This window comes from Parus major, chromosome 1A, assembly GCF_001522545.3.
Source record: "Parus major isolate Abel chromosome 1A, Parus_major1.1, whole genome shotgun sequence".
NCBI classification, from domain to species: Eukaryota; Metazoa; Chordata; class Aves; order Passeriformes; family Paridae; genus Parus; species Parus major.
This window is the reverse complement of record NC_031773.1, coordinates 66,642,335-66,650,195: the sequence shown is the minus strand read 5'-3', so window position 1 is coordinate 66,650,195 and position 7,861 is coordinate 66,642,335. Positions and strand designations below refer to the sequence as shown.

The 7,861-nt window shown below is 38.4% G+C and overlaps 1 long non-coding RNA gene across 1 annotated transcript; it reads left to right on the top strand.

Moving 5' to 3' along the window:
- The first annotated feature begins 273 nt into the window (after window positions 1-273).
- Window positions 274-2,924, top strand: LOC107204290. Its single transcript, XR_001521538.2, has 2 exons — window positions 274-377; window positions 2,460-2,924. It is a non-coding gene; the product is annotated as an uncharacterized LOC107204290 (long non-coding RNA).
- The last annotated feature ends 4,937 nt before the right edge of the window (window positions 2,925-7,861 follow it).

The window sequence follows — 7,861 nt, the reverse complement described above, 5'->3', positions numbered from 1 at the left end:
TTCAGGTTTAGTTCTCTCCTCTGCTACTGCTTTTATTGAGGAGGTTAATCAGCCAAAACTACATTTTAAAATGTTTGATGCAGCCACTGCAATGGCAGCCAAGCTATTGGACTGATTTTGGGAACTGAATTTGGAAATAAACACTTGTGGGGTACATCCCTCTGAGCCATGTTTTCAGATTTATTTGGTTCCTATTGATCTCAGTTAACCTTTAAGCCTTGGTCACTCGTGCTGTGTTGCAAGAATGTGCTGGAAGTCTGTAGCTAGGTGAGGATTATTTGCTTATATCATAATAGACAGAACAAAATTATAGATCTAAATAATTGAGAGCACTGATTGTGAATATGAACAAGACCAGATGCACTGAATTTTGCATGGTAGGTTCACGTTTAATATTCATTTTTGTGTAACCCAGCCCTCCTCTCATTTTATTGACATGATCATGTACGTTCTTGAGCTGTATTTTATGTCTCAGCATTGAAAAAGTTTAAGTAATCAGAGACCAAAGGGTTATTTTTCTTGTTATTAGAAGTATTTGAAAACATTTGTTTTTTAAATTTAAGACTAACACTTTTTTTTTGTACCTGCAGTGATTTAAATGTTATTAGGATAAATATTTCTGAGAGCAGAACTATCCATTTTCTTTATTTTTTTTTTCCAAACCAGGTAGAAGTTTGTGATCTTGTTGCAGTATTTTCTATTATAATACTCATAGTGTCTGGTTTATGCATGGAATTATTAAAATACGTAATGTGTTTTATGTGGCAAAAAATCCTGTGCCTGTGTAAAAATAACTGTGAAAAATGTAGAGTAAAAGCACTTGATCATTTTTAAGATAAATAATAGCATATGAGAGATTAGGTAATTAATACATATATATCAAAATGTGAACTTGAAAATCTGAGCCTGCTCTAAAAAAAAACCTGTGTAATATTTAAATATAAAAATATTTCAGCTGGTGTAGATAGTTATAGGTGCTTTTATTTCCAAGTAACTTCCCTGTGTGGCTCAAGATCCACATTTTGGTGTTTTTTTGCCCAGTAGCAGGCTGGGAAGCCAGCGAGAGCCTTTGGAAGGTGTTGTGAGGATGATTCCCACTCACCATCTTCACCTGGTTCACCCAGCAGCCACTTCCTCAGATTCCTGGCTCAACATCCAAGTTCCAGAAACCTCTGGGGCTGGAGGTGAAATTGCCACTGTTGGTGGGGTTCTTGAGTTGTTCCCTCCTGTTTTATTCACTCCTGGGTGCTCTGGGGTACACCTCAGGGCTGGGAGAAAGGTTGGGAGGATGGAAAATAAACGAGCCAAGAGAACTTTGGAGAGCAGCTGATTGGAGAGGATGCGACAACGTCTAAAGGCAAGACAAAGGGGATGATGAAGTAGAATGAAAATACAATTTCTTCCATAGTGCAGATCATATCTTAGTAGAGATATTAGTTCTGATTTTCCACTGACTCGGAGGGGTATGACTGGTGTACGCACTGTGACGGATTTTGCATGGAATTGTGATAATTTCTGCCCTTTGACGATATGGAACATAATTTTGGGGCCCATGAAATAGGCCTAATAACCTATTTGCTGTCCTTTTGTGTAACAGTGGTCCTTTGAAGAGTAAACTTTGTGGCTCTTGTCCTAACTGCTTTTCAAAATCTTATTCTGATGAAATTCTTCAACAGCTTTTGAAACAGCTGAAATTAACCAAAAGAGGGTAAATGATTTATCCAAGTTCTGAAGCATTGCTTTGCCAATGATTTCCAGAACATTACAGTGATTTTTGCAACCACAAAAACTCCTGTTTAATGAGTTCTGTTAATTTGCCTATGCACAAGGCTGTCCTTCTATTTTTACCAATCAACTTAGATTATTTTCACCCTTTGCATTTCAAAGCCCTCAGATAAATATTTTGTACCCATCTCTTTCATTTGTTGAGCAGTTGTTCTCTTTTCCTTATAAATATATATATATAAACATTCACAACATTATTTCAGATAATGAGATACAGAGTTTGTGTTGAGGCAACTTCTGATAAGTCAGAAATCTGAAATATAACTGGATGCCTTACATAATTAGATAGTTGTAAATGAATGCTATTTCCTCATTTCAGTGTTGCAACAACCTGACAGCCTGGAGAACAAGAAAATGAGCCTGGAAAGCTCAGGTTTTAAATAACAAATAAAGCTGAGAATTTACTCAATGGGAAGTTTCAAAATCAAAATTAAAATTTTCTCTTAGGAACTCAGCAGAAGGAAAGAGGGTCTTCCTTTAGGTATTAAGGAAATGGTTGGCTTTTTGTCAAGGAATTTTCTGAGAAATTAATATGATTTCTTTTTTTCAACCACCCTCTAAAATACTGATTTATATGAAGAGGTGCCTCTCCTCAATTGTCTTCTGTGATGCTTAAGTAGCTTTGTGTTTCCTGTGTCCTGTAACACAACAAATTTATCTCCTCTCCCTTCCAGCTGCACCCTTGAGGACCACACCACCCATGGAAGGGCTGCTGCAGCACTTCCTTGTGAAAACAGATGGTGCCAATTGTTCCTGTAAGACAAAAGACTAAAAGAAGATGTCTGTCTGAGTTAGATTACATTCCAGAGATCTGACCCTGCCACAGGGCTGGCAGAATGACCGTGATCCAAAATCACATTGTGCTTCAGTAACAGGATTCTCCAAGAGATACCTTTTGAAATGGAGCCTTGTGTTGGACCAGATGGTGGCCCTGGATTTCCATTGTTCCTCTTGGCTCTCTAGTGTTATGCAGATTTCTATACTGCTTTATATTTTCTCACAGCATTGCCTAGTATTTACATTCAGTTAACTCTGATGGAGAAAATGAAAAAGCCAAGCATAAAGAAGCTACAGAACACTTGTTTGTGGCTGAAGTGTGTGTGTGCACATTAAGGGTGATACTAAAGGTGTGCTAAACAGCTTTTGATCTTGTTTACTTTTTCTTTCTTTTTTTTTAATTTTTTTTTTTTAACATGAAAGCTGGCGTGATTGGGATAAGAGTGAAATGAACATAAGTATGATAAATGATAAAGTTCTCCTGGGAGTAAATATACCACTCAGAAAGAGCATTGCTAATCAAGCAGTGCAGCCAGATAATGCTGTCTAAGAGCAAGCACCTCAAAAAGTATCTAAATTCAAAACATTGAAGGCTGGCATTTAGCTTGAGTAGCTCCTGCCTTAAGATGAAGCTGCTGCACCAGGGGAATCACAGGAGCAAAATGAAACCTTGGAAGGGGCAGTGGACTGAAGTATTAAACGACCAACAAGATTAAAGAGGAAAAAGAGAACTAAAAATGGAATTTGCTACTTGGTACGTACTGACTGAGAGTTTGGGAGGTAAATGGAATTAGGGACAGGCAGGGATAAACTCTGTCCAGCTCAGATTTGTAATAGATGTGTAATCCTTGCTGACTGAGGAGCAGTTTTGTCACAGCTGTATCCTTGGAGGCCATCTGTGGCTGCCTGGGTGAAGTTTGGTAGCCCAGGTGCCTAAAGGACTTTGCTCTGGCACACGAAAGCAGGCTGCTTGCATTGATTTTTGAGAGAGCAGCATATGTTCTGCTCATAAATTTCATCTGCCACCCACTCTTCGGGTGTGTAACACTGCCCACACTTCTTGCCTGAATGACTTGGAAAATATATTTTTATTTCCAACTGTTACTCAAAATTAGAACGATCTAATCATGCAGGAGGGCTCCTCTGTCTTTTAAAGGAGCATGAAAATTACTCCTTTTGCATGAGTAAACTGTACATAACTTTATAGTGTGGTTTGAGTAACCATTAGGGAGTGATTTGATAGTATTTATCTAAAAAACTTTGCTGTTATTGTATGAGTTTGTCAATGTTTACAAAATTGCAGGTAAGAAGTTGCAAATGTGGCTGTGAAGCCATGTAACTTTTTCAGAAAATATTTGAGTTTTACCTGGCATTTATTCAACCTCACTGAACCTCGTGAATCAGATGTTTCATAACTCCAGGAATGACAGGAGTTCCTCGTGGTGTCCTGGCTGATCCTCCTGTGGGGCATGGAAGGAGACAGGAGAGCAGGCAGTGATCAAGATGTGATTGCACTGGATCTAAATTATCAACTTTCCCATTTTAACCTGCATTTCTTTCCCAGGGAAGTGCTTGTTTGTTATTGTATTTTGTAGCCTCCCCTAAGGACATCCTCGTGGCCATCTGTAGTGTTAAACCTTCTTCTTTCCCTCTCCTTGGGCTTGCCTTCCTTGAGAGCTTGTCCTGAGGTAGAGCTTCCCTTACCTGAATGGATGGGGCAGCTTTAAAGCCTATTTTTTACATTTCTGAAGCAAAAAAAGGCTAGTCAGAAACTTTTATAAGAGTCATAGACCGGTTTGTATGGAGTTTTTGGTTTGAAAAATTATGAGGTTCATTTCCCTTAGAATCAGGTTCAAAAAGGGAATTTATACTAGAAACGAGATGGTTTTGTATTTGTGTTACTGCTTGTATTGTGGACACTGAAAAGCAGAGAAAAACTAGAGACACTGCAATAATAAGGCATTATTAACTTTGTTTTTGCATGTCAAAATGAACAATAGAAGTGGCTTTTTTTTTAATTTCAAGATTTATTTTTGCAGTTTTCTTAAAGGAGGTAAGACTAAACTACTGTAGTAGATGAGCTGCAGATCTGGGCACGCTCACCCAAAATACATTTCCCTCTCAACCTTCCATCATTAAAACCTCCTAAAATATTTTCTATTAATATCAAGATATTTCAAGCTGCAGCACTGACATTTTCCAACATTGTCCCTAACTTAAGTTGCTGCATGTTCAATTACTTCACATAGTATAGGCTGTTAGTAAGAGGGACCAAGATCTGGCAGCTTGTAACTCTGTATTAGCTTAGTTTGTGTTATAGCCAATTGCTGCCTGACCTCTCCACACTGTGGAGGAAATGCAGTGCCATCTGTATATCTCTTAGTCACATTAAATTATGTCATTTATATTCCTTTGGAACACGGGGTTTACTTTATGCTTTGCGGCATAAATTAGCAGAAGTAATGAGATATAAGCAGGAGCGCAAAGGTGAAAATTTGTGGGGCCTGTTTCTCCCCCAGCTCTCTTTGATTCTTCCAGGTGTTGAAATTAGGGAGGGAGGGAGGTTGTTTAAACCTTCAGAGGTGTTAGCATGTGTAAATGTTTATAGGTCTTAAACACTCACTGATCTCAGGCTTCCACGTGTTTGGTGGTGCTGGACCAAGTCCTTGCTCTTGCCACATTAGACCAGCAGAAGAGGAGGGGTGAAAAGCACACTGGAGCTCAAAAATCAATATAAAAATTTATAATATAAAACATGCAAGGTGTTTTACTTTAAAAAGCAGCTTCAGGTTAACACTACCTGATAAACAAGTCCTGATACAGGACTCCCTAAGCATCTCCTGTGAGTGCAGTCCTGAAGATTTTTGGCTGAAAGAAGATGAACCAGGGTTTCCCCCCAGAAGGCCTGATCCATGAACTCCCATGGAAGCAGATAGAAAAACTGTTACAGATTTAAGTGGAACTGGGTCCTACATGTAATTTTTCTGTCTTTAATTTCCACAACTAAATTTCTCTCAAAATATACACCCATGGAGCCACCGTCGACTGTTCAAATAAAGTATCACTCTGCCCAGAATATGAGTTACATTCCACATGGAATAGCTTCCAGAAGAAACCACTCTTTTACTGTAGTTTTGTGTAAAATGGAAAGGCAATAAGACTGTCAATTACTTGGTGGAGCTCATGCAGGCTGAAACAGGATCCAGCTGCTCTTTGGACATTTATTGCTTCAGTCCTTTCCTGTTAAATGTCCACTGTCATTTTGGTTTTATGTGAAACCCTTGGTTCAAAAATATGATCACAGGCAAGGAGGACTCTTAAAACTAAAAAAAAAAAAGGCTTTCTATGTGCTAGCTGATAATAAAGCCAGACTACGGCTGGCATCATAGGCTTAAAGAAATTTTAAATGTTAATTTATGTCCAAAATATTTATAAGTGTTGAAAATTTATATGAGTCTTTGGCATAACTCATCCTATATTTTGTTTTATAAACATTCAGAAACTGTTCAGGAGGAAACAGGATGTGCACTGTCTGAAGAGCTTTCTGCTCTTTCCATAAAAGGATCTGCTACATGCATGTTATACAGAGCTGTTGTATATCACTTTAGTCTTAAAAAGATGTGTATACATAGAAAGGCCAAGGATGAAATCCTCTAATTCAATAGGAAAACTCTCATTGATATAATTGGAACAAAGATTTCACCTCGAATCCTCAGATGCTGAGAGCTAGCATAACTTTATTGAAGATGATGAACAAAGCTGAAGGATGCCCTAGTTGGGTTATAGCTGAGGATCTGGTCCTCAGAATGCATCTTTTTCTTAAAGGAAGAAAGCAGTCAAGAGGAAATATCTCAGAAGACAAGTAAATGATTCAAATTTAGTTTGCAGGTTTGAGCCTGGGTTAAAGAGCAGAGTAAAGCCTGTGCTGTGGTCCCCTGCTAGATATTTGTATGGGAGTGATTGTCATTTTAAGTGAATAAAACAAGGTAAACTTGTGTTCACGTCAGGTTTATATCCTCATTTGCAACACATTAACAAATAAAGTGAAAATGTATTTATACACATTATTTAAGCTGATCTGAAATCCTGATGTATGATCCCACAGATTTATGAATTATACTTGTAAATCAATGTAAATTGCTTGGTCAGAGTGTTCATGCCTTGCGATCATAGAAATTAGATACAGAAAGGACTGATTCATTTACCTAGTTCATCTCCCTGCCAGTGAAGAATTATTCCTGCTCATTGTAATCTTCTCTAGTCTGATGACCAGTGTAATTTTGAAAGACTGAACAACTAGGATTTTTTTATTTCCCTATCAGATATAGATTTTATTTTTGTTAGGTCATGATAATTTGGACTGAGAGAGTTGACAAAGGTTTCCAAAGCACCTATACCATCGAAAACCAGGAAAGACCAGTGCCATTAGCACATAAAAATACAAGGTTAAAATGTGAGCTACATAGCTAGCATACTTCTTTATGTCCATGGCTTCAGCTCTTCAGTGATGGAGACCTTTTTATCACTTTTTTCAAAAGCTGGATTATTTCCATTTCAGAACTTGAGAAGCAGAGTTTAATAAAGGGGTGCTAAAACAAAACCTGTAGTTAAGAAATGGAAGCATTATTGTCTTGATTGAGGCCCTTAACACTAGAGGCATGTTTAGTTAAGTTTTATCTCTCTCTCATTGGCACAGATTCCCTTTCCCAAGTCTGGGTTTAACTCTGGGGGTTATACAGAGGGGTCTGACTCCCATCTCTGTTTGGCTGCTGAATCTTGGTGGCTGAGTCCATTAACCCCATGGTACCCAGCACTTCTGGAGTCAACTTGTGTGCAGCAGAGTTTGCAGGTAAATGAGCAAAAGGTGAGGCAGACAACTTCTGCAGCTGATTCTGACACTGCCTGAGTGGAGATTTTGTCCTCATCTGTTTCTGCACCATGGAAAGTTGTTCGTGTTATGATGAGTTACGATCACGACATCACAGGCTTATCGCAGATTTATCCAGAACAAAAAAAGTAAATAAAACAATTACTGGAAAACTGTGGAGCTGTTTTTTCAGTTATCAAAATATCCTTGATGAGAAGGTTTGTACCCATCTGGCAGCTGTCCATCAGTTTATAAAATGGTCCTGTTTAAATCCCTGAACTGAGCAAGAATGATACAAGATCTTGTGATTAACAGGCAAGGCTGGATCAGGAGATCCAGGCCCTGTTCCTGGTTCTGGTGCAGCTTGTTTGGATCTGGTTAGTGTTTCCAGAAGTATCTACAAGAGTTCATAGTTCCCAGTCAGGGGGGTTA